The 25,825-nt window shown below is 30.2% G+C and overlaps 1 pseudogene; it reads right to left on the bottom strand.

Annotated features, from left to right (window-relative positions):
• Positions 1–3,034: 3,034 nt before the first annotated feature.
• On the bottom strand, positions 3,035–25,378 carry LOC124934959 (annotated as a pseudogene).
• Positions 25,379–25,825: the final 447 nt, after the last annotated feature.

Genomic DNA, 25,825 nt, shown 5'->3' with positions numbered 1-25,825 from the left:
TCTTCTCTTCTGCCCGTGGTTTTTCACCCGTAAAGGGTTTTCCACGTAATCTTGGTGTTCGTTCTTCTTTATCGCTTTTATTCTCTTTTATTGTGGTTTGGATTCTAACCAACGCCATATCTAAATTTATATACAATGTTTTCAAATGCTCTAAATTATGTGTTCATGTTAGTAACAGATAAACCTATCTTAGATCTAGCATGAGTAGTGAAATTGCAAACCTAAGTCAATCTTTACTCAAATTCACTCTCTATTTTACTATTATGACTATATGCATTCATAGGAAAATGCATGCTTACATATTAATAAGAAGAATTGTTACATTTAATAATTCAATATTTTCTCCTTGGTTGTTTTTGAATCATTAATCAAATAATTTTTAAATGAATAGAAACTTAATTGTTTCTTGTACAATCAATTTGTTACTATATTTTCCTATCATATAATTGGACAATTATACTTATCTTTTTACCTTTGTTGCAATCTTAAGAATGTAGAATCATACATACTGCAATAAATAATGACACTAATCACATTTATTACGAAGGTAATATTTTAGAAAAATAAATGTTAAATGTCAAAGATGTCACATTTTGTATACTTGAATTTGTGTACATTAATTCGAATTTTCCATTTTGAATTTCATTATCAGTTCATAAATCTTTCATAAATCTAATGATTTAGTAAGTTCATAAATCTTTCATAGTTAAAAAGGTATATTAAAATATAATAATTAAATATTGTATTTTATTTTATCTGTTTGTTTTTAAACATATGAAGGTAGGTAGAGTTAAGTTTAAACGACAAATATTATTGGTTAGCAAATTGTTATTAAATTTGTAAAATAATATAATGAATGCTTATTTTTAAACATTATTTTATTTAAATTAGATATTAAAAGAGAAAAAAGTTTTAAAAAAGATTTATAATATTTTTTTTTTTGTTAAAATTACAGGCTAATAAATTGAAATATGACCAACTTTTGGAATCCATTCCAGTTATACCTAATATTTCATTTATTTTCTGTTTACATTCAAAAAACAATCCTTATTTCCAAAATATCCATATTTTTCATTCTAATTCATAAATTATTTAATTTTATAAATAATATATATAATTAAAATTTTAAATTTAAATAAAAATAAAAATATTATATATTTTAAATAAAAATTAAAATATAATGCATTTCATATGAATTTTGTTAAGAGTAAAAAGTTTATCGAATATCACGTTATTTGAATGGAGCGTCATTTAAAGTGAAATACTTACCAATGATATGTAAATAAAAAATGTAAATAAAAAAGTTCCTTGCTGCGTTGTCATAAGGAATGAGGAGACATTATCAATGATTATCTAATTATTTTGTATCGTACATTATCCATGATTATCTAATTTTTTTATTGGCGAATGCATTGATCATCTCTAAGACTCTGTCCCATTTTACTTCAGGGATTTTTTTAAACTATCATTCCCGTTCCATTCGGATTTAGAGAATTCTTATATGACACCTAGGGTGGGAAAAAATACCGATATTAAAGGTATATTTAAAATATCGTGCCATAATATATCGAAAATATCGATTTTTAAGGTATATAAAAAAAAAGGTAAGGTATGATACCGATACCAAAATTATTAGTACGATAAAAGTATGAGATTTTTAAAATTTTGGTATATCAAGATATATACCAAAATACCGAAATAGTATTTATAAATTAAAATATATATAAATATATATATAATACTTATAAGAAAATAATTAAATAAATTTGATATTAATTTAATTATAGAAACATAATTTTTAAATAATATCAAAATATAATTATACTGAAATATTATTTTATATATGTCTCTCTACCTTACCGATGAGATTGATTTTTAAGTTAATATGTTTTTTAGGTATCAAATGTATAATACTAATACTTTACCGAAATTAAGGTATATTGAAATCAAGGTATATACCAAAATCAATGTAAGATAAAGGTATGCATTTTTTGCATACCGAAATTTTAGGTAAGGTATAAGGTATGGATAAAACATTGAGGTATACCGTACCGACCCATCCCTAAATTAACACTGTTATATAACATTTAAAAGAAAATATTTTTTCATAAAATTATATAAATAAGTTTTTAATATTATGTATTTTGAAAATTTATATTATTATAAAAAATAAATTTAAAACTCATTTAAAATATGATATTTCATTGTATTTTTTAGTATTTGGGGGTAGAAACGGGATAAGGTCGGGGCAGAGAGTCTGTACGGTGGACACAAATATCATCATGTCTTATTCCTAATTAACTATCGGTCAAACATGAAAAAAATCGCTCATAACATTACTGAGGCAATTCAGATAGAAACCGGAAAGTGTAAAACTATCATCCTTAGTGGGAATTTTGGATTGAGATACGACAATTTTTGGAATCCAATCCATTTATACATAATATTTCATTTTTTTCTATTTATATTCACATTTTTTTACTCATTTTCAAATTATTCACGTTTTCTCTCCCAAATTCATAAATTATTTAATTTTAAAAATAATATATATAATTAAAATCAAACAATTAAAATAAAATAATAATATTATATATTAAAATTAAACATATTAAATAAAAATTAAAATATAATTCATTACATATGAATTTTGTTCTAAGAAATTTTAAAAGTCGGAATATTAATTGAAAATCTCGTTATTTAATTGGTGCTTAATTTATATGTACATATAAAAAAAAGTTTTATTATTGTAAATTGTTTTGGAATTGTTAGAAGGGATGAGGAGAGATAATCAATGACTCTCTACTTGTATCTCAAATCTTTTTGTAAAGAAGGACTGAAATTCATTAAGACTATCCATTGCAGGGTATCAAAAATTTTCCATTTAATATTCTGCCACGTCAGCTTAACACCTATTTTAACACCCACTTTTTAGCAAATCCTACAGCAGAGTGTTATTCAAGGTATCAAAATTACTTTTTCACTTTCTCTTACTTCCACATCATTTATACATAATTTCATTTTTTTTAACCACAAATAATATTATTCATCACTTGATAAATCAAACATACAAATATTATTTAAAACGAAGAAGAAAACAAACACTCTAAACATTGATAATTTGTTAAGTAGTGTTTTTAAAACTCTAATCGAGAGTTGTTCCAAATTTATTCCAAATGTGCATGACAAGATCTTTCTTCAATTGAATATGTTGTGCTTTTTCACGTAGATCGGCTCTAGTATGAATATTTGATTCAGATCAGTCTTGAACATGCACTTGAAATTGAGGTAGCACTTCTCTTTGGACATTAACTGAGGAACTAGACCCAAAATTATTCGAACATTCGAAGTCGATATTTTCCCAATTTCGTGAATACGAATCTCGTTCGTCCTCCACAATCATATTATGTAAAATTATGCATGCCCTCATTATTTTACCTAGACCATCAATATTCCACATCCTAGCTTGTTGGCGAATAATAGAAAACCGTGCTTGGAGTACCCCGAATGCACGTTCTACATCCTTCCTGCATGCTTCTTGTTGTTTTGCAAATAACTGCGCTTTGTCTCCTTGGGCATTTGAATTGATTGGACAAAGATGGGCCATATAGGATAGATTCCATCAGCAAGATAGTAGGCAAGATTGTATTGTCGACCATTCAAAGTGAAGTTCACAGCAGGAGCTTCACCAGACTCAATGTCGTCAATAATTGGTGACCTGTCTAATACATTAATATCGTTCAATGTTCCGGGCATGCCAAAAAAAGTATGCCATATTCACAAATCATAAGATGCCACTGCCTCGAGAATAATTGTTGTTGTGCCCTTATGTCCATTAGTAAACTGCCCTTGCCAAGTCTTGGGACAATTCTTCCACTCTCAGTGCATGCAATAAATACTTCTAATCATTCTAGGAAAACCGCGCTCTTGTCCAACTTGGAGTAACCTCTGCAAGTAAGGATGGCAATTTAAAACCGCCCCGCGAAAACCGAACCGAATTGCCCCGTTTGGGACGGTTTTTCCCCGAAACCGAACGAGGATGGGGCGGGGATGGTATTTGTGTCCTCCGCCCCGCCCCGCCCCGATTTCACCCCGTTTTCATCCCGATTCTGCCCCGAATACTATAAACATAATTAAATATATTAAATAACCAATATATTTATTTGTTTACTCTATTTTATAAGAGTATTAAAATTGTTTTTTTATAATAATATAAAATTTTAATATATTACAATATATATTATATTAAAAAATTGGTTTATATAATTTTATTGTATAATATTTATTTATTTTTTAAAATAAAAAATTTTTAACGGTGCCCCGCGGGATTCCCGAAACCGAAAAACACCGAACGGGGCAGGGATGGTATTAAAAAAATCCCCGAAATTAAAACGGTGCGGGGATGGTAATTGCATTCCCCGCCCCGAACCGCCCCATTGCCATCCCTATCTGCAAGTCTTCCCCGTTTGGTCGTCTTGAGTATTCATCTTGAAACAAGGCAATTATTGTTTCGCAAAAAATACGAGTGCACTCAAGTGTAGTGGTTTCTCCAATTTTCACATATTCATCACAGGCATCCCCAACTACTCCATATGCAAGCATGCGCATGACAACTGTACACTTCTGGATCGGTGTCAATCCAAGCTTCCTGCATTATTCTGCCTTTGGGTGAAGTAATGGTTGTAATTTGTTACGGCTTCTACAATTCGGAGAAACAATTGCCTTCTCATACGAAATCTATGTCTAAATTGCATTTCAGTATAAGTGCATGGCTCATCGAAATAGTCGGCCGTGAGCCTCTGATGGGAAGCTCCATGGTCCCTATTTATAGAATTTCTTTTACGTGATCGATTGTTTCGCCTTTGAAGCTCTTCAAGAAGTTATTTTTGCCTTTTGAGTAAAGATTCCTCCAACTCCCATTGTTGTTGAATCTCTTCGTGATTGAAAGGGTCTGGGGGAATATCCATATGATGATATGAAGAAAGGTGATACAAACAAGGATGATAATATGGTGGAAAATTTCAGAAATTTTTTGGTGTCCAAATGACACAAACCAAGTCTCTATTTATAGATCTCGAAAAATAAAAAATAATGATATATATATATTTTTTAATCAATTATTATGCAAAAGTGTATTTAAAAAAGAAAACAAAAAACAAAAAAGTAACCACCAGCGCTGCCACTTGGCACGCTGTGATTGGGCCACATCAAATTTGGTCTCGTATCAAAATTTGAAACTCTGTTGCACCATTTAATATTATTTTAACACCCATTTGATACCTTATTTGGCACCTTGTTGTGTATAGTCTAAGAGTTGTTGAGTTCAGAGGAATGCATTTATCATATCCACTTTATTAATCTCTTGTTTACTTTTTTTTACAATTACTTTTAAAGTAAAATGGGATAGATAAGTGGAGCGATAATTAAAGATTGTGGGTGTTTTTTTATATGATAAATTTAAATATAACACTACTATATTGCTTATACACAATATTCATATTTTACATTAAAAGATCTAATAATTAAGATGAATGGATTTGGTAATTGTCTAAATATCTTACCATATACATTCATATTAAATATTTTAATATAATAATAATTCATGAAGTTGTTAACAAATTTATTCATTAATCATAATACTACTTAATATATTTTAGGTAAATCAATTCAGTTATTAAATATTCAATCAAAATAAATCGGTATTTTTGTATCAAAATCTTATATTCAGACATATAACGGACGGATCAAATATTTTTTAGTTCGAATTATGTCGATACAAGTCTAAAAATATAGTATTAAAATAGGTAACTAACTATTTTTTTTATCTTTTATTCTATTCATTTTTTTAAGCAATGACTCATAGGATAATCATACCCAATGAAATCTTGAAAAGTACAAGACATTATAAAAATATATGACTTAAACTCATTTATTTGTTGCATTATATTTTCTTTTCTATCACTTAGGTAGACCATCTTGATTAAGTAAGTAAAATCGACTAAATTGCATAATTCAAACATAACTAAATATCAACGAACTAAATCGCATATATCAACCGAACTAAATCGAGCTAAACTAAATCGCATAATATCATAAACATGCTTGATGTTTCTATGAGTAGCTTGAATCATGCATAAGGTATCATCCATGAAAAGAAAATGACAAATTGAGGCCTCATCACTCCACAATTCACTCCTTTAATGAGGCTAGAATACTCGGTAAAAACTAACATTTTTGAAAAGCTTCTATGACAATGACAAATAGGAATGAGGATAAATGATCACCCTATTTGATTCCTTCGAATTTTTGAAAAAAACATTTAGGGGTTCAAATCACAATTACAGAGAATTTGGTTATCGACACACATAATTTGATTAAATCTATCCAATTCCCCCATATCCATTCTACCATTCATCGAATAAAAATTCTCAATTTAAATTATATAGGCTTTTTCAATATATAGCTTCACGAATGCACACTTATTTCCCCTGAAATCTGTCGAAACAATGCATTCATTTGCAATAAGAGAAGAATAAAAAATTTGGTGACTTTTAATAAAAATTTGGTGACCTTTAATAAATTTGGTGACCTTTAATTTTATTTCTGTTGCAGGTCTTAATTGTTGTTGGTTGCTAAGGCATTTGGTTGTTTGTTGCGCAGGCTGAGCCACGATGAGCCCACGCTCGACCGGCCTCCTCAAACAACCTAAAAGCACAAAGAAAAATAAATGGAGTCTAGAGAAATTGGTTGAAAGGGCGAACACTTCTTCTATTTGTCCGACTGGTCACAACGCTGTTGAAGCAGATGACGTTGCCTTCAATCCAACTGTTGCATCGACAAATCACATAGATAGTCTATCAACCGGTCGTTCCAGTCTCCTTACTCATCTCCCAACCGGCCATGACGATCCTCCCTTGATCTGTCATGTAACCCCAACCCTGACCGACATGGCTGCTCTTAACCAAACAAGCAGCGCTACTCATTTGACAGGCCATGTCGTTTCCACCCTGACCGGTCACGATGTTATTTTTCTTTTCGGCTCACCTTAGCCACTATGACATGTCACGACATCCCCACCTCGACCACTTAAATCCTCAATAAGTCGTGGACCATGGGACGAAATGAAATCGCAAAATCCCTCGCCCAGTTCCAAAGATATGAACTTGTCATGACCAATGAAAGGAGAAAGCAAATCATTTGTCAATTCAAAATCCGATTCGAGCAAGATTGGAACTCATTTGACAAATCCAAATACGAGGAAATCATTTTGTGGTATGTTAGTGTCATGAGGGAGTTCTACAAGTGCCCCAAAACCTATACCTACTCTACATAAATAAACGCAAACCGAATATGACAAACTAACAAGGTTTGGGGCAAAAACATGACAGCTAATAGAGGCAAGCTCAATGTGGATCCTAACCTAAAAACTAAAATGCTCGAACACCCGCTCCAAGTCGAACTACCCCTAGAAATTGAAGAGGGATATGTCAACGATTGGAAGCGAGTTATCGTCGGTCACTTTATGGGCACCCACATGGCCACATTCTGAGCAATCAAGGCCGCCCTTTTCCTACAATGGGGTGAAAAGGGAATAAAAAAAGTCAAAGTCAATGACTCAGATTTCACCTTCATGTTCAGCTTATGTTTCAAGCTCGCCAATGGAATGAAGAAATGGACATCAGTAGCAAACCGCCACAATCCGAACAAGTTTGGGTGAGACTGAGAAACATCCCACCGCACCTTTGTAATGAAAAAGCCTTGCCTACCTCACCGGACTCATTGAAAAGAAGTTTAAGCTTGATCCCGACTTTGACTTGTTTGAACGGGTCATGTTTGCCCGCATTCGCATTAAGATCAACTCCACGAGTACAAAATAGGAAAATTCGAGTTAAGATGTCGGAATGGAAACATGGCCACCATTGAGGTTATGTACTAGCAGTCAGAAAAAGAGGACAGGAAAAACAAAAGAAGTATGTGACCACCCCCGAACAAAAGAATGTCAAGGTGGTCAAGAAAATCTATATAGAAATCCTCAAAGCAAATGAAAGCCACGCCGAACACGTGAACAAGAACCAATCCGATCCCGATCCAACAATCCTGAAACCGAGGCCTTTTCCCCACTAAATTGGTTCGAAAAGCTCGACGTTGACATGGATGATAGCGAAAGCCAAAGCATCTCGAAAACCTTGAGCTCCGAAACCAATGAAAGCCGCAATGATGTCAAAGAAACTACCTTATGAGAAACAACGCATACGCTCAACTACAAACTCAAGCCTAAAAGGAAACAAGTGTCCATAGAAGCTAGCGAAGACAAAGAAACCGAAAATATATCCTAAAAAGACAAAAGGGTGACAAGAAAGAAGGAAAGAAAGAACAAGGGAAAAGACAATAGAGACGAGTCTGAGAAAATCAATCCTTATCGTCTTGTTTTAGTTGATTAATTACTAGTTTCATTCATTATTCACTTTTGTACTTTGATTTCATGTCCGTGTGCGTTTCTTAGGCCAACTGTGGATTCTTCATGGCTATCGTGTGTTGACTTTGAGTAAATTGTTTTAAGCTCAATTTCAACTCTTGTACTCCTTTTACCATTTTCGGGTCTATTTAATTAATGACGTAATCCTTTTCTCAAAAAAAAATATTAAATAATTATTATTATTTGTAATATACATTTTACACTTAAATAAATATATATATATACATATATTATTTAAATTGTTATACAAATTTTATAAATAACTTAATTGTCTCCCATTTTATATTCTTAAAAATATGAACATAAAAATGTAGAAAAATATATAAATTAATTAATTAATTAATAAAGAAAAAAAGCAGAATGAAAATTTAATTAATTATTTAATAAAAAAAATAAAAGAGAAAAAAAAATATTTAATTAATAAATATATAAATTTGTAGATAAATACGAAAATTAATTAATTAATAAAGAAAAAAAGTAAAATGAGAAATTCATTAATTATTTAATAAAAATAAGGAGAGAGAAAGATAATAATATTTAATTAATAAATATATAAACTTATAAAAGATTAATTTTTGTTAAATGAGTCATCTTTATACTAAATTTGTTTTAAATATTAAATAATATCTCTGTTAATTTTAGACCACTTATGTCGAGCTACTTGTGGATAGGGGTGACAATTTAGGTAATTTTTAAGTTGACGAGTTTGGGTTGACAGGTTAATGGTTTCAACGATTCTAACCTAAATCTGACATATTTAATATTTTGGGTCAAAAATCTCTAACCTAAACCTAACCTGTTTATTTATGTTTGACCTAAATCTAACCTGTTTGACCCGATTTACTTAACCCAACTCGAACTAAACTCGATGTAATTAATTCATATCTCACTATTTCAAATTAAAATAACATCAATACAAAATAAAAATGAAGTTAAATCACAAATTCACATATACAAAATTTTACAAAAGAATATGAGTGAGTGGGTAAGAAAAAATAACACAAAACTCAACAAAAAAAACTTGTAAACGGATTATCGGGTCTACTTTGGGTCATTTCAGATCGACCCAATTTTGACATGTTTATTAATCAGATTAAACAGGTCGACCTGATTTTGACCCGAACAAAAAGATACCTGACTCTAACCTGATTTTTTCATGTTCGACCCGGGTCATGTCTTCGTGTCGTGTCCAAAATTGTTTGCCCTATTTGTGGATGGTATTAGTGAATTCATATTTCGATCTAATTATTGTTATAAATAATTTTGATTTATATTTTATTGTTTTTCTTAAATATTGTTTACTTAATATTAAATTTGACTTAATCTTACTAAGTATATTATTATTACTTTAGATAAATTTAACTTAAAACTTATTGCATAAATTAAAGTACAGTAACGAAACAAACTACAGGGACGTTTCATTAAAGTTCAAAATCACAACCAAATACATAATTAGTTGGAAATAAAAAATAACACCAAAGAAAAATAATTTACACATCTTTAATCTGCAGGCGCTTGTTTCCTCTATCCGCATGCACTTCAAACTTCTGAATTAAAATCCAATCGGATTTAACATGCCGTTCTGAATTTAAAATCATGAAAACAAATATACTCAAATGTGTTACACCAATTAGACATTTAACAAAGAATGTGGATTGGATTTTGATAAAATTTTACTTATAATGTTTGTTGTTAGGAATGAAGCTGAAAATTTGACAGATATTTTTAGATGAAACTTTAATGTATATAAATTTTATAAAAAAAATTGGAGAAATAGAGATATAGTCAATCAACAGATATGAAGACAGGCAAGTAGATCTCATCTAATGTTAAGAAAGTCACTTAGAGATAGATATGAAAGAAAGGTTTTTCAAGTTCTATATAAGCCATTGTAGACATATAACTTCTTTAGCAGCTAAGCTTACCTAGAAATATTAGGAGATCGAAAACTACGACAACTATGTTTATAGAGAAGAATACGGCTAGAGATTGGAACTGGGTCATTGAAAATCATGAGAGATCGGAGACTACGGAAGGATTAGGAGAAAAAAGCAACTAGAGAAAGGAACTGGTTCATTCAAAGTTTTGAGAGATCTAAAACTACAATAGGATTAGGAGAAGAAGACTACGACAGAGACTACGACAGGACTAGGAGAGGAAGACGACATGATTAGAAGAAGAAGACGGCTTGAGATCGGAGCTGGTTCGTTGATTTGAGATGGGAAACTATTATAAGATGGCGAAGGCGGCGGCTAGACGAAAAAGAAAGATAATTAGGGTAGAATGACTGTGAAGCTAACCTTTGGGCCTGTGTCCATTTTATATATAAATTATAAGTATAAAATATATAATTTTATCCTAAAGTTTTAAAATTTTACAATTGTATCTCTGAATTTTTTAATTAGTCAATATTAAACACAATCTTATAATAACCAAAAAAATTAATTAATCAATATTAAACTTAATCGTATAATAAAACAAAAAATATATAAATATAATCTTTATAATTGATGTAGAATTTTGTCAAAATAATTTAATTGCAAAATAATAAGTACTATTAATATATACAAAATAAATTGACTAAATTATATTGTTAAATTTGTGTCAAATTGATTGTATTCCAATAAATAAATAAAATAATTTAATGTTAAAAAAATGAAGATTATAAATATCACACAAACATAAATTTCTTCAAATTTTGTTTGAATAATAGTAGCATATAAAAAAAATAAAATTAAACAACAAATTAAAGAAAAACTATAAATACAATCAAAATTTTGACAATTTCATAAACTTTAAGTCACATATATTTATACATTTTTTTATTTTATTTATTTATTTATTTTTTTCTGTAGGCCATATTTTGTGTAGCAATCTTTTAATTAAAAAAACTTTGGATTTAATTCATATAAATGTGTGTTTTAAAAGGTACTAACACCAATGTAGGGCAAATGTTTTTATTGATAATAACACAAAGTATTATTGTATATATTATAATAAACAAAAGAATGATCTATTGATAGAGAAATATGTTCTCTACAAAAGATAAAATTAACAACTTAACATAACAAGAACATGTCTTATTTATATTATCTTAGTTGGTGCTCAATTTGATTTTTTGAGAGTTTAAAATTAAGAAACGCTTTTTCTTTAATATTATCTTCCTAAAAATCTAAAGAATAAATATCTTCAAATATATTTATGAAATAAATTAATAAAAAAAAAATTGGCTTGTAAAATTTTGTAGGACTAATTATAATAATGTTTACATAAAAAAAATCAATAAATGTGACAATTGTGTATATCATAACTACACTGAAATAGTTATTTCATTATATGTCTTTATACAATATTTTTTATCGTTTGAAATTATAATAAAAATAATTAAATCCACTAAAGATGTAAATTGTACTAAACGAGGTATCATGAAAGACTTTGCGTCTACAAGAATATGTTCACACTTGAATGTGCAACTATATAAGTGAAAATCTTCTAACGAAATTATGATTGGATAAATTAAATAATATACTCTATATTCATAAATTTTTGAAATATGTCAATATATATATATTTTTTATATGTAATCGTTTACACGAAGACATAATAGTACAAAGATATTTTGTTACTAGTTAGCCAAGTAAACAATATTTTTCACAAAAGAATGTTTAAATGATAAGTATATATGAATGACTATGCTTATTAGAAGATATTTCAAGATTCTCTAAAAGGAAGTTTTTAATTATTGTGAAAATATTTGAAATTGTACAAGCTTAGAGTAAATGACAAGTCTTGACATACATGTCTTAGACATAATGTCATTACACAATACACTCTAATATAGCTATCACATTTGACTATGTTAGTCAAAGATAACATTGTGGATCCACAAACCAAATTGTTAAATAGAGAGTTTTTTTTGGGGAATTTTTTTTTTGGAAAAAAAATAGAGAGTTAGTTTAAGAGTCTTTTAAGATACGAGCCTACTATAAGCTGGTATGAAGAAAAACACAACTTATGCAGATTGGAGATCCAAAGAACTAGGTTCAATGGATAACCTAATTTTATTGACTTAGAAGTTTATTGCTGATTAATCTTATAACGAAACAATATATATTTTGATGATGATAAGAGCATCAACAGCGCACAAGACCTCTGCCCTCTTATTTTGTCAAATCAATATTCCACCTCAGTAGAAAACGGGCACATGTTGTACTTGGGCAAAATACTCCAATGCTTCCGCACGCCCACTTATCTAAATAATTTAAATGTGAATTTTATTTATACTATTTTAAATAAATAATTACTAATTTATACTATTATAACTAATATTCTTATATTATAGGAAATTTCGAGAATTTACACCCTTAAAACGTGTTAATATAATTAATAAAAAATATATTAATTTATTTAAAATATATATTTATTAATTAAATATATAAGTAATATTTCTATATTATATATATTATAGGAAAATTTGAGAATTTCACCCTTAAAACATGTTAATGTAATTATAACTTAAAATACTTTTATAATTTAAAATATATTATAATATTTTTATAATTAAATATATAATTAATATTCCTGTATTATAGTAAAATTTTAGAATATATATTTATTTAATGTTATTATAATGTTAATTAAAAACAGTATGTAAAAATAGTATAATTAAATATATAACTAATATTATATATTATAGAGTATATTATATTATATAATAATGAAAATGTCAGAGTTGGGCATGACCGGCGGCATAGAGGGCACTGCCCTCCTTTTGCTTTTACCTACAGTGCAAAAAATGAAAAAAAGCAATGAACTGCCCTTTTCCACGCTGTCCGATGCGGGCACAGGTCATGCGTTGAAGATGCTCTACGTGTATTGTTTTTAATGATTCTTTGTGAGCAAAGAGATCAGCTGTGTGAGGGAGAAATGGGGTCGCATCGAAATAATTGTACGACTCAATTCTAAACCCTTTCACAGAACCAAGCGCATGTTCCATGGAAAAAATCATACACAACCATGAGAGCTTGACATGTATCAGGAAGAATTCCAAGTGAAAGTGTACGTGTAATCGTTTACACAAATGATAAAATAGTTCAAGGATATCGAGTCTATTAATTGGCTAGTAAAGTTATATATAATTTCGTAAGGAATGTTCAAAAGATTATACTTACCTATCCTATGTAGTATTCAACTATTGAACATTATCGGGTCAAACTTTTAATTTCCATTAATGTGGGGGATTGTTGGAATTTTAAACTAATTTCATTAATTAAATGTAATGAAAATTTGGATAAATAAATTAAATGAAATTTAATACAAATAAATATAAATTCATTCCAAATTCAAATGTGAATTTTGGTGAAATTTAATGTCAATGGATAAAATCGAATGTCAAAAGTCTAAAAATGTCAAGAGTTTAGGAATGGAATTCATTGGATGAATTATCAACCGTTTCGTTTGATTGATAAATGAATTTATTGTGATGGTTTAATTTCCAGTTATATATATCTCGTGTTCGACTCTTCATATATCTCATATCTCTTCTTCACTTATTCATTATCTCTCTAGAATTCGAAAGATTTTTTCTTTGTTTTCTTGAGTGTTTTCATGTTTTTCACTCAACTAAATGTTTTTCGAGTTTTTCACTCAATCAAGTGTTTTTTGAATTCTTGACTTGTCGTATTTCCATTGAACTTAAAACCCGGTGATCGATTCAGGTACTTTGACAAGTTCGTTGCATAGTGATTTCAGTGCTGAATTACTACTAGATTTGTTGTACCTTAGAGAAAGTCATATGCGATAAAGCACCAGGGAGACAGTGTAACTATTTTAAGGGAAATATGATAAGAACATGCTGTAAATCAACATTGTATTCTAGTGATTTCATTTTTGTATAATATTATATTTAATTAATTTATTTGTAACATCATCATTTATTTATTTATATATATATATTTCTGTTATTTCAAAATAACAGTACATTTATTTGAGATCATTTATTTGAGATGGAAAACTACAACAGACAGGTTATAAAAAAAGGCGACCAGAGGAAATAAAATATTATTATTATTAATATAAAATGTTGTAACGCTAAATATGAATCAGTATCCAAGAAAATACAATACTAACTCAAATTTTAAAAAAAAATCGGTTATCTAAACTTTTATTTATTTTATTTATTACATTATTTTAATTTAGTGTTTTTTATATACAATATAATCTTAATTTAATTATATTAATTATTATAATTTCGTATTTATAAAATAATAATTACTCTTTAAAAACTCAATAACCATTTTTCTATGAGAGAAACCAAGCACTTTGACAATCATTGTCATAAAGATATAAATCATTTTTAACTAACTCCATTAATCTTGAGCATTTGTCTACGAAAAATCATGTTGCTGATATTTTATAAAGGCACATAATATAACACAATTTCAGATAATTAGATTCATGGGAGTATTAAGATAAGTATTTATTTATTAACATGTTTTAATATGACTTAATATTTATAAGTTATATTTTAAATAAAAAATTAGTTTAATTTGAATATGTAATGATTTATTAATTATGGTATATCCTATATGAAAGCATAGGTATAAAACCCTTTTATAATCTATTAAAGAAAATTAAAGCATTTACTTACCATCAATAAGATTTCTAAAATTCTCTCCAACTATCTTCTCTTGTTCATTCAATTTCTTGTTCTTTAGTTATTTAGTTTTAATTTTTTTTTATCTAAATTTTACATGTTGATATTTAACATATCTATATCAATAATTTTTAAAACGGTTAATATTAAACCAATCATATCAACCACATTAAAAACGCTGATATTGTAGGGATTTTAAAACGGTTTATATTGAGCCCCTTTATATCAACCGCTTTAAAAATCGTTAATATTATTTTTTGAAAATCAACTTAACGTCATTTCATTAAGAACCCAAAATTGGAAGAAATGGTCAATGATCAAAGCTAGGCAAACCCTAACTTTTATTAAAGGAATCAAACGACTCCAAAGTATCTGATTAGAAACAAAAAAAAACAGAGATTATAAAAACAAACAACTAAAGCATACAAATCATACTACATAACATTCTTATTCAATTATCCAATATCATTTCATCTGCTTTCAGATCCCAATCTAATGCTCTCGCAGCCCCACTATTAAAATTAAACTTATTTCATTAATTAAATGGAAATGATATTTGAGCAAATGAATTCACACCAAATTCAAATGTGAATTAATTGTGAAATTTAATCCAAATAAAATTCATAGCAAATTCAAATGTGAATTAAGGTGAAATTAATTCAAATGAAATTCACAATAAATTCAATGTAAATTAAGGTCAAATTCAATCCAAATAAAAATAAATATGTTAATTGTTACAATTATCATTAATGCTTTCAAGGAGGCAAATAACAAATATTGTTAATTATAATTATAACTACAAAATACTTATTTCTGGATGTAACTTGCAAAGATAATGAAAAGTTAAGCAAGGATAACCATTGGATTAAAGAATTGATTAATAGTTTTAGAGTTTAATTTTCAATTATAAATATCCCTTCACCTTATATTTCTCTCCACACATCATCTTATCATATTTCACTCTATAATTTTCAAGTTTTTCCTTATCTTTATGAGTGTTCTTCGAGTTTATTGATTCGACCATTTCTGTGCGAAACCCGGTGATTGTGATTTAGGTACTTTTGTCTAGTTCATTGTTGTAGTGGTTTTATGTGCTAAATCATTACGGATTCTGTTGTACCCTAGAAAGCAGCCACCGACGACGTTCTTCAGCACAAAACGAGAGACGGTAAAACTGTTTTAAAGGAACTATAATTTCACAGGTCTCGTAGCAAACAAGAAGATTGTTTTTCATCTCATTAAATAATATATTGTAATTGTGTTGGAGAAATCGAATATTAGTACTTGTTTAGCAATCCAAAAATAAACAAGCTACAACAAAGGCCTAACAATTCTTTTTCCCCTTTTGTATAATCAAATAGGCATTCAATTCAATTGAGCATCAAACAATCAAGCAATCAAAGAAACAGAGAGCAAGACACTAAGATTTTACGTGGAAAACCCAAATTAGGTAAAACCATGGGACACTTCGGCCACTTAAATCATCCACTATATCAAATGGGTATACAATGTTGAGTAGCAATAAACTTGGACTAAGTGGTTTTCAATCCAAAAAGTCTCATGTTCAATTCTCATTGAAAATGCCGATTTAAAGTAGGAGGAAATGAGGGTTGTTCGGCTAGTATACTCTAGGAATTGTCGATGCGCGAGAAAGCTAGCCATGTTACCCTAATGACAATTATTTTTTTCTGGCCTATAACTTGTGTGTATTCCTCCTTTATTATTTACTATCTTGATGAGTTGACCAACAAACTGACTTCATAAGTTTATTGGCTTGCAATGGGTTATTTGATACATATGGAATCATCTTGATGATAAGGTGGTATATCTAACATGTGTCGTCTAGGTCAAGAAGTTTTTTTTTGAATGTTGGAAGCTAGCATGACCTACACAGCCATGACCTCCACTTCATCATTTGGCTTAAAATTATTTATTCACAAGGCACAGTCTCTAGAAAGCTTCAGCGCCTCTGATGCTTACAACCCCTCAAATAATAACTATGGATTTAACATATAAATTTTGAATGCTTAATGCTTTTCCCAATATGCCTGAAAGGGAAAAATCAAATGTTGTAGAGGCTAAATCTAATTTCCTTTTTGAACCTTTAATAATCCGTTTATCAGCTCAATGATATGTGTGATGATGAGCTTTCAGAACTTGAAAGACAAAGAAAACAAAGGTCAAATGGATCCCTAAAAGATCAATTTGACATTTGGCATGTATGTTATTCTATGTATTCCTAAAAAAGATAATTATGTATATATCTTGAAATTAAATGAACAAGAGAACTAGAATTTAGAACGAAGATAAGATAAGAGAAAAATTGAACTGATAGAAGATATATAACCCTAACGGTTAAGGTGAATACAATTGGGGAAGAAGATAGAGAGAGAAGTTGACCCTTAGATGTTTCTCGAATAATGTCGTTCAGTCTCTACACATCAAGATTTATTCTTTATATACCCTCAACTGCCATAATCAATTTCTCAGCCAATCCCACATTTTTGACTAACTACCTTATTAATAATTATTTATTCCCAGTTTAGATTATTCTAGTGTTAGGAAACCATACATTAACGATCCCTTTTATCAAAGGACTGGAGTGGAATTTTCAAATGCTTGCTTCATAGTGGGTTGTATCAACAACTCCTAACTCTAGAGCTATTAGATTATGTCAAAAGACATTGTTTTGACATAAAAATAGCACATAATAGTCACATATGGAAGCTTCTAGACATAGATGTTGAGGTTCCTACAAATTCAGCCCATCAATGGACTATTCTAGATGATTCTAGACAAGTAAGGCAGAAGAAACAATAAGAAGAAAACTTTATCCCAAAAGCTACAGATTAAATTGTATCCTCAAAGCAAAAGTTTACCTATCACATTATCTAGAAGAGCAAGGATTGGAATTGAAAATGTTTCTCATATGCACGAGGCAAGGGTATCTGTTATTGGTGTTTCTTCCCAAGTTGAACAAAAGATTACCTTATCTAACGAGATTAAACTTGAAATTAGAAACAAAGATTATTAATCAGATATACGGTTGGTTGTTGATGAAATGCGAAGCAGAAACCTGGTTAAAGGACAGATAGATGAAATTTCACCAGATAATGATGGAATGGTTATGAATGTTGCTTCAACCAAATGATTTGGTAAAAACTTTAGAAATTTATACAGGTGAATGAATGTTTTATGCCTCAACCTCTTCCCTCATTGGTACAGTTTATGCATACTTGTAATCATGTAAAAAGGAGTTTATAGATATCATTCCTTCTATCTTCCAATTTTTCGTATGATGTTAGTTATAAGATAATTGAGCTTCATCTATACATTGTTATGCTGAATAGCTAGAGTTTGGTTTCCAAATGTAATATTAAATTTATTTGGCATGAGATGAAATTGGGGTGTGATCGATTCTTATATATACATATAATTTTAATTGTTGTTACTACTTTGAGCATAAATCCAAAAGAAACGTCATATCTAAATTTATATACAATGTTTTCAAATGCTCTAAATTATGTGTTCATGTTAGTAACAGATAAACCTATCTTAGATCTAGCATGAGTAGGGAAATTGCAAACCTAAGTCAATCTTTATTCAAATTCACTCTCTATTTTACTAATATGACTATATGCATTCATGGGAAAATGCATGCTTACAAATTAATAAGAAGAATTGTTACATTTAATAATTCAATATTTTCTCCTTGGTTGTTTTTGAATCATTAATCAAATAATTTTTAGTATGCTCTTATAAAATTAGAAAATGAATAGCAACTTAATTGTTTCTTGTACAATCAATTTGTTACTATATTTTCCTATCATATAATTGGACAATTATACTTATCTTTACCTTTGTTGCAATCCTAAGAATGTAGAATCATACATACTGCAATAAATAATGACACTAATCACATTTATTACGAAGGTAATATTTTAGGAAAATAAATGTTAAATGTCAAAGATGTCACATTTTGTATACTTGAATTTGTGTACATTAATTCGAATTTTCCATTTTGAATTCCATTTTCAGTTTCTACGAATTGTCACATGATAAGTTTAAGAATTTTCTATTTTAGTTCATCAAAATCTCAATGATAAAACTTGTGAACCCACTTCTTGGTGATATATTAAATGACTCATCTAATTTTTAAAATTGGCTTTGTTTGGGTGAATTTTAGTGGTTAAAAACATTTATAAGGTTGTTGGTACGAGCATCAAAGTGGGCCCCACATTCAACGGCTTACCTATCATATAATTTACTATAAGAACCCTAGTTAGGTTAATTCGCAACTTATTACTTTGAGAAGTATTGAACAAAGGAAAAAAGAAAACCATTGATAGGGACGGCGAGGAACCATTGAAACGAGGACCATCGTATATAAGGAAGAGGAACCATCGAACGTCAACCATCATAATCTTGGACTATAGTGTTGATACCCGGTTAGTCAATTCTTGTTATTTCTTCTTAGTAAATCTAAATTTTTCTACCATGTTGATCGAAGAATTCTTAACGGAAAAAGATTAAGTTTTTATGTAAATCAAATTAGTTAAATAGTAGATAAGAGATTAGGGTTTTTCATATTTTTACATATTTTGAATTCTAAAATGTGACAGGAAAGAAGTTGATCTTATTATGGAATTTTTATGATTCCATTATCTATGATTCTTTACCTTAGATGTGATTGATATTTATGTTTGAAGTTTAAGTTAGTTGAACACAACTTTCAGTTGCAAAATTTGTCTTCTTATGGTTGGTTTACTATATCTTTTGATTCAACATTTTCTTAATAATTTCACACAATACCTATAGTCCTGAAGAGTTTAAATTTTGCCTCTACTCTTTTGAAAGAAAAAACACAAGGTATTTTCTGTATTTGGCATAAATTTAACCTTGATTTTGGGAGAAGTAATAGGATCCCTTCTAGTGTTTGGTTTCTAATTAAATGAAATACTAGAATAACAATCAGCTTTGTTCGTAATATATAATTTATATTGAATTTCTATTTTCAGAAAAGTGAATGTAAATGTTACATGTCAGTTCTGATGAGCATTCTAATCTAGTTTGTCTGTGGAATAAGAAACAAGCAATTGTAGGTTTCTTAAATCTGATCTCAAGTAACTTGGGAAAAAGTCTCTTAAATGTGTCATGTGAACATTGTTTCATGGATTGAAGGGTTGTAAAAGATGATTTTCTTAATTTGAAAGAGGAATTTATTAATTAGTGTTTATTGGTTTAAATATTATAGAGCCAAGTTATCTATCTTTCCTATACTTATATATAGGGTAGCTGTTTTGAACACATTTATCAAGCCCAACTTGGACATATGTTTCTAATATAGAAAACACATTATTTTTATAAACAACCAAATCTATAAAAACTAATTTTCTAATTTATTTGAGACAGTGATCTTAAGGTGTATTAGATGAGAAATATGAAAAGTACTTATTTCGAAAGAGTGATGTATCTCATTTTTAAAGATGGAAGTCTCATTTTATTTTTTTGTATTTTGTACCTCTCACTGAATTGGATCCTTCAAAGTGGTCTTTAATTTGTAGTTGCTATTTTTTTTATATATCTTTGACTTCAATGGTGTGATATAGTGAGAATTATACTTCTTTAATATGTAGTCCAAATTAGGGCAGTACCTTAGTAAATGTAAAATAGCTGAGAGTTTTGGTGAGTAGAGAATAAAAACGATTACAGGACCTACAATCGATAGAGAGATTAAAATGAATTAGGAGAGATTTAGAGTATGAATAGAGAGAATATGAATTAACCTAAAGAGTTTTCAAATGATCAGTAATATTTTTCATTCCTATTCAGATAGTATTTAAAGGGTTTCTGCCTTAACTGTTTTCCCGGAATTAGTTCACTCTTCTGTAGTGAATTATAACTACTTCTATCAACTGTTTTGCCTATTCTGTTATAACTGCTTCAGTTTAATAAACTGCTACAATAATTGTCTGTCACATGTTATTACACAACTTATTCAAAATAAAAAACCTACTATTGCACAACTTATTAAAAGAAATTAAAGAACATGCCGACTTCGTTAACAATCTGTCGACTTATTAAGGGTTAGAAAACCTAACCCTAATATGCTCTCATATCATTAACTTCCCCATCAACACGTATTCGCCCACGAACAAGCTGATTGAAAGTCTCCTCTTGTCAATACAAACTGATGGTACTTTGTCATCAACCACGACTCTTCTTCCAGCTAGCATAATCATCTAAAGCTGATAAAAATTGTCCAATAATAATTCCATCATTCCAAACAACTCTCTCATCTAGAATTACCACTGGTTCTACAATGTTATCCTCTTGTAAGATAGGAATATGTGGATTGCCTATTACATTTCCCATCTTTTTCTTGACCTAAGACACGTGAATGACATTGTGCATTTTTGCTATAAACAGAATATCAATCTTGTAAGCCAAATTCCACACTCGTTCCATTATTTGAAAGGGTCCATAGAACTTACAGTTGAGTTCATGCATATTTCTTCTCATCGAAGAATATTTGTATGGTTGTAACTTTACAAATTCCCAATCCCCCACTTGGTAAACATAGTCTACCATTTTTTTGTCTGATTGTTGCTTCATCCGATGTTTGGCACGTTTCAAATGAAACTTTAAAAGTATCAATGCCTCTTACCTTGCCGACAAACTGTGGTCCACTGCCTTAATCCATGAGTCCCCGGCTAAGTATGAATGATGAACGGGTGGAGTTTGACCATACATGATTTCATATGGTGAGGATAAAGTTATCGAGTGAAAGTTTGTATTATACCACTATTCCGCTAAAGGAAGCCATTTCACCCATGACTTAGGTTTTTGACCTACCATACATCACAAATACATTTTCAGGCTTCGATTAACCACTTCTGTCTGCCCATCAGATTATGGGTCATATGTGGGTGATATTATGATGACATTGCTTGTTCAATAACCTACATTTACATAGTTTTTTTTCAAAAGGTACTCACAAAGATTTTGTCTCTATCACTTACAATGATTAGTGACATTCCATGTAAACGAAATATATGATCAATGAGCATTTGAGCAATGTCACTAGTAGAAAATGATTTTTTCAACCCAACAAAATGATCTGTTTTGGAGAGTCTTTCCACCACTACAAAAATAATAGAATATCCATTATCTTTAGGCAAACTATGAATGAAGTCCATGAAAATATTACTCTAAACTAATGTAGGAATAGTCAAAAGTTGCAGCAATCCCTTTAACCTTGATTCTCCCAATTTTATTGCTGTCAAACTACATCGTTTCTCACAAATTCTCAAACATCTTGTTCCATTCCACTCCAAAAATATGCTTGACGCGGTTTCTGATATGTGACCATCACTACTGAATTCCCCCTTTTGCTGAATTATGCATTGTTTAAATAACATAAGTTCTCAAATCTGTATCACAACCCACCAAACGCCATTTTTTACGCAACTGGCCTTTGATGAAGTAACTCCTTTATTTCTTAATCGGATTTCCCACCAATTTGTACAACCACTTCTCTTGACTAGAGTGTTTAATTTTCCTCTTCAATAAATGTTTAAGAGATTCGTGATCAGTTTTAATCACGAATGACTTAAACTATAAGTAACTCCTTCATTTCTTAATCGCATTTAACACAGCCAACATCTCTCGTTCATATGCTGATGAGGTCTTGGACCCAACCCTTTACTAATGAATGCAATAGGATGTCCCTGCTGTATTAAAACTGCCCCACCTCTATTTTACTTGCATCTGTCTCAATGAAAAAATTCTTCCACGAAATTTGGTAGCTTGAGTTTCGGTGGACTGATCATTAAAGGCTTTTGTTGCAGTTTCATTCCATTCAAACTTGCCTTTTTTCAAAAGGACTGTCAATGAGACCACAATGGATCCATAATTTTATATGAACCTTTTATTATAACACACGAGTCCAAAAAAATCCCTCAATTGTTTCAAGTTACTCGGTTGTGGCAACGATTCAATTGCTGCAAGTTTAGGCATGTCCATAGTTATCCTTTTTTATGAAATCACATTGCCCAAGTACTGAATCTCCTGACAAGTAAATGCACATTTTGAATACTTCAAAAGTAAAAAATAACCGTTGTTTTCTTAATAATTCAAAAACCATCCTTAAATGCTTCACATGTTCGTCAAATTCCTATCGTAGAAAACTAAGACAAACTTCCTTAGGTGAGGTTATAAAATCTCATTCATCATCCTTAGAAATGTCGAAGGGCATTGATTAACTCAAATGACATTACTGCAAATTTATAATGCCCTTCATGAGTTTTAAATACAGTCTTATAAATGTCACCTTCAGGCATTCACACTTGATGATAACCCGAACACATCCAATTATGAAAAAATACAGCTACCAAGTAATTCATCCATCAACTCTTCAGTTAAAAGGAATTGGAAATTTATCTTTAATGATTACATCATTCAATCTTCGATAATTAATGCATAATATCCAACTCTAATCCTTCTCCTCGACAAGTACCACCGGACAATAAAATGGGCTATAACTTTTTCCTCCAACATTTCATTTAGCATACCTTCCATTTTGTCTTTTTGAAGAGTAGGATATCTGTAAGATCTCAAACTGACAGTCTGCACTCCTTCCTTCAAACAAATTCGATGATCATAGCTTCTGGGAGGTAAACCGGTTGAATCTTGGAACAAATCACTAAATCATACAACAAACTCCTTATCTGGTTCCCCATATTCATCTTAGGTAAAGAAGCCAAAAATGAAAATCGTTATGTATCATAGTCTTCTTGACTTTTATACTCAACATAGCCACCTTTACTCATTTTATAATTTTAGTTCCCAAGGTTTTGCAAACTAGAATTTCCACTTCCCTAGTAGTATGACCTTATAATTTCACCATTCTTCCTGATTGTTGAAATGACATTGCCAACCCATTAAAGTCTCAGTCTAAGTTACTTAAAGTGAACAGTCATTTGATTCCCAAAATGATATCATATTTTGTTATGGACATCAATCTTACATTAACAACAAAATCCACACCCTGGGATGACCACTTCAGATCCCGGCATTCACTACTACTTATTAATTGATGTTCGTTCACAACTGTCACAATTAACAATCGTGTAAGAGGTTTAACAAACTCAGTCCCACGTTGCTCTTGGATTCACACAACACAAACAGTGTTATTAGCCACATTACCTTTGATCTTTTCTTCTGCCACTGTTCCATCGATATCATCTATTTGACTTCTAGCTTCCATCAATTCAATACTCATAACCATAGGACCCGACTTACATCTATGTCCATATTCCCACTTTTCTTCACAATAGAAACATTAATTCTTATTTCTTCTCTCATCAAAAGTTTTCTGGTCGATATTTAACCTTCTGAAATTCTAATTAGTGACACTATTGGTTTTAGTAATGTTCCATTATTAACAGCACTAGTAGAAGTAATCGCACCTGGTCAATTATAGCTTCCCGAGTAGTTGATTCTGTTGCCAAATGCAGGTTGCGTAGGATTTGGTAGTAGTGGACTCCCTTTATTTTCTAGGTAGCCCCTTTGTACCAATGAATCACACACTTCCTCTTGCAATTTAATATTTGTCTTCTCTTTCAGTTTAACCATTCTCATAGCTTCCGATAATGATCCCGATTTTTGAATTCTTATTGGATTTGCAATCTCTTCTTTTAACCCATTTAAAAGTCTTTAGTTGAGTATTCTTTCGTAAGATGTGGTAACTTATAAATGACATACAAATATTTCATACCAAATTTCTTAACCGATATTGATTGCTTAAGATCTTTCCATTTGTCTAACGGTTCTTCAAATTCACTCGGATCGAACTCTTTTAGTACAACCGCCTTTAACTCCGACCAAATCATAACTCTTCCCGGTAGCTAGTGTTGTAGATGTGAACTGAACCAACAACGAGCTTACCTCTTCAAGTGTGCACAGTTTTTTATTCTTTCAACATGTGATCCACCTGAAAGAATATATCCACTTCATATATCCAATCATCTACCTCTTCACCATTAAATTTCGGAAAATCTATTGTTGACAGTCTTGTCGGTGGTTGATACATATGATCACGGTGTTCCTTTATTTTGGAGGTTCACCACGATATCTTCTTTCCTCACTATGTCTGTGATTAAGTTGATGTTCACCTCTGTAATCTCCTCCGGTGTCGCCTCTTGAATCCTGAATATTGTTACCGGACGCTGGAGTTCATCTAAGTGCATCGTTCATTGAGGTCATCATCGCCTCCATCCGAATGAAACGATCTTGTTTCTCTTGTAAGTGTTCGTCCTATGACTGGATACGACTACAAATCTCATTCAACTCTCCTTCCATTCGCATTCCACCATAATTCTAAGAAAGATGCTCTGATACCAAAAATATAGTGAGAATTATACTTCTATAATATGTAGTCTAGATTAGGGAACTATCTTAGTAACTGCAAAATAACTGAGAGTTTAGGTGAGTAGAGAAAAAGAACAATTATAGGACCTGCAATTGGTAAAGAGATTGGAATGAATTATGATAGATTTAAAGTATGAGTAGAGAGAGAATAGGAATTAACCTGAAAATTTTCAAATGATTAGTAGTTTTTTTCATTCCTGTTCAGCTGTATTTAAGGGCTCCTACCTTAACTGTTTTCCTAGAATTAGTTCACTCTTCTGCAGTGA

The sequence above is a fragment of the Impatiens glandulifera genome, chromosome 4 (assembly GCF_907164915.1).
Source record: "Impatiens glandulifera chromosome 4, dImpGla2.1, whole genome shotgun sequence".
Lineage (NCBI taxonomy): Eukaryota > Viridiplantae > Streptophyta > Magnoliopsida > Ericales > Balsaminaceae > Impatiens > Impatiens glandulifera.
This window is presented reverse-complemented; position numbering and strand designations above follow the sequence as displayed.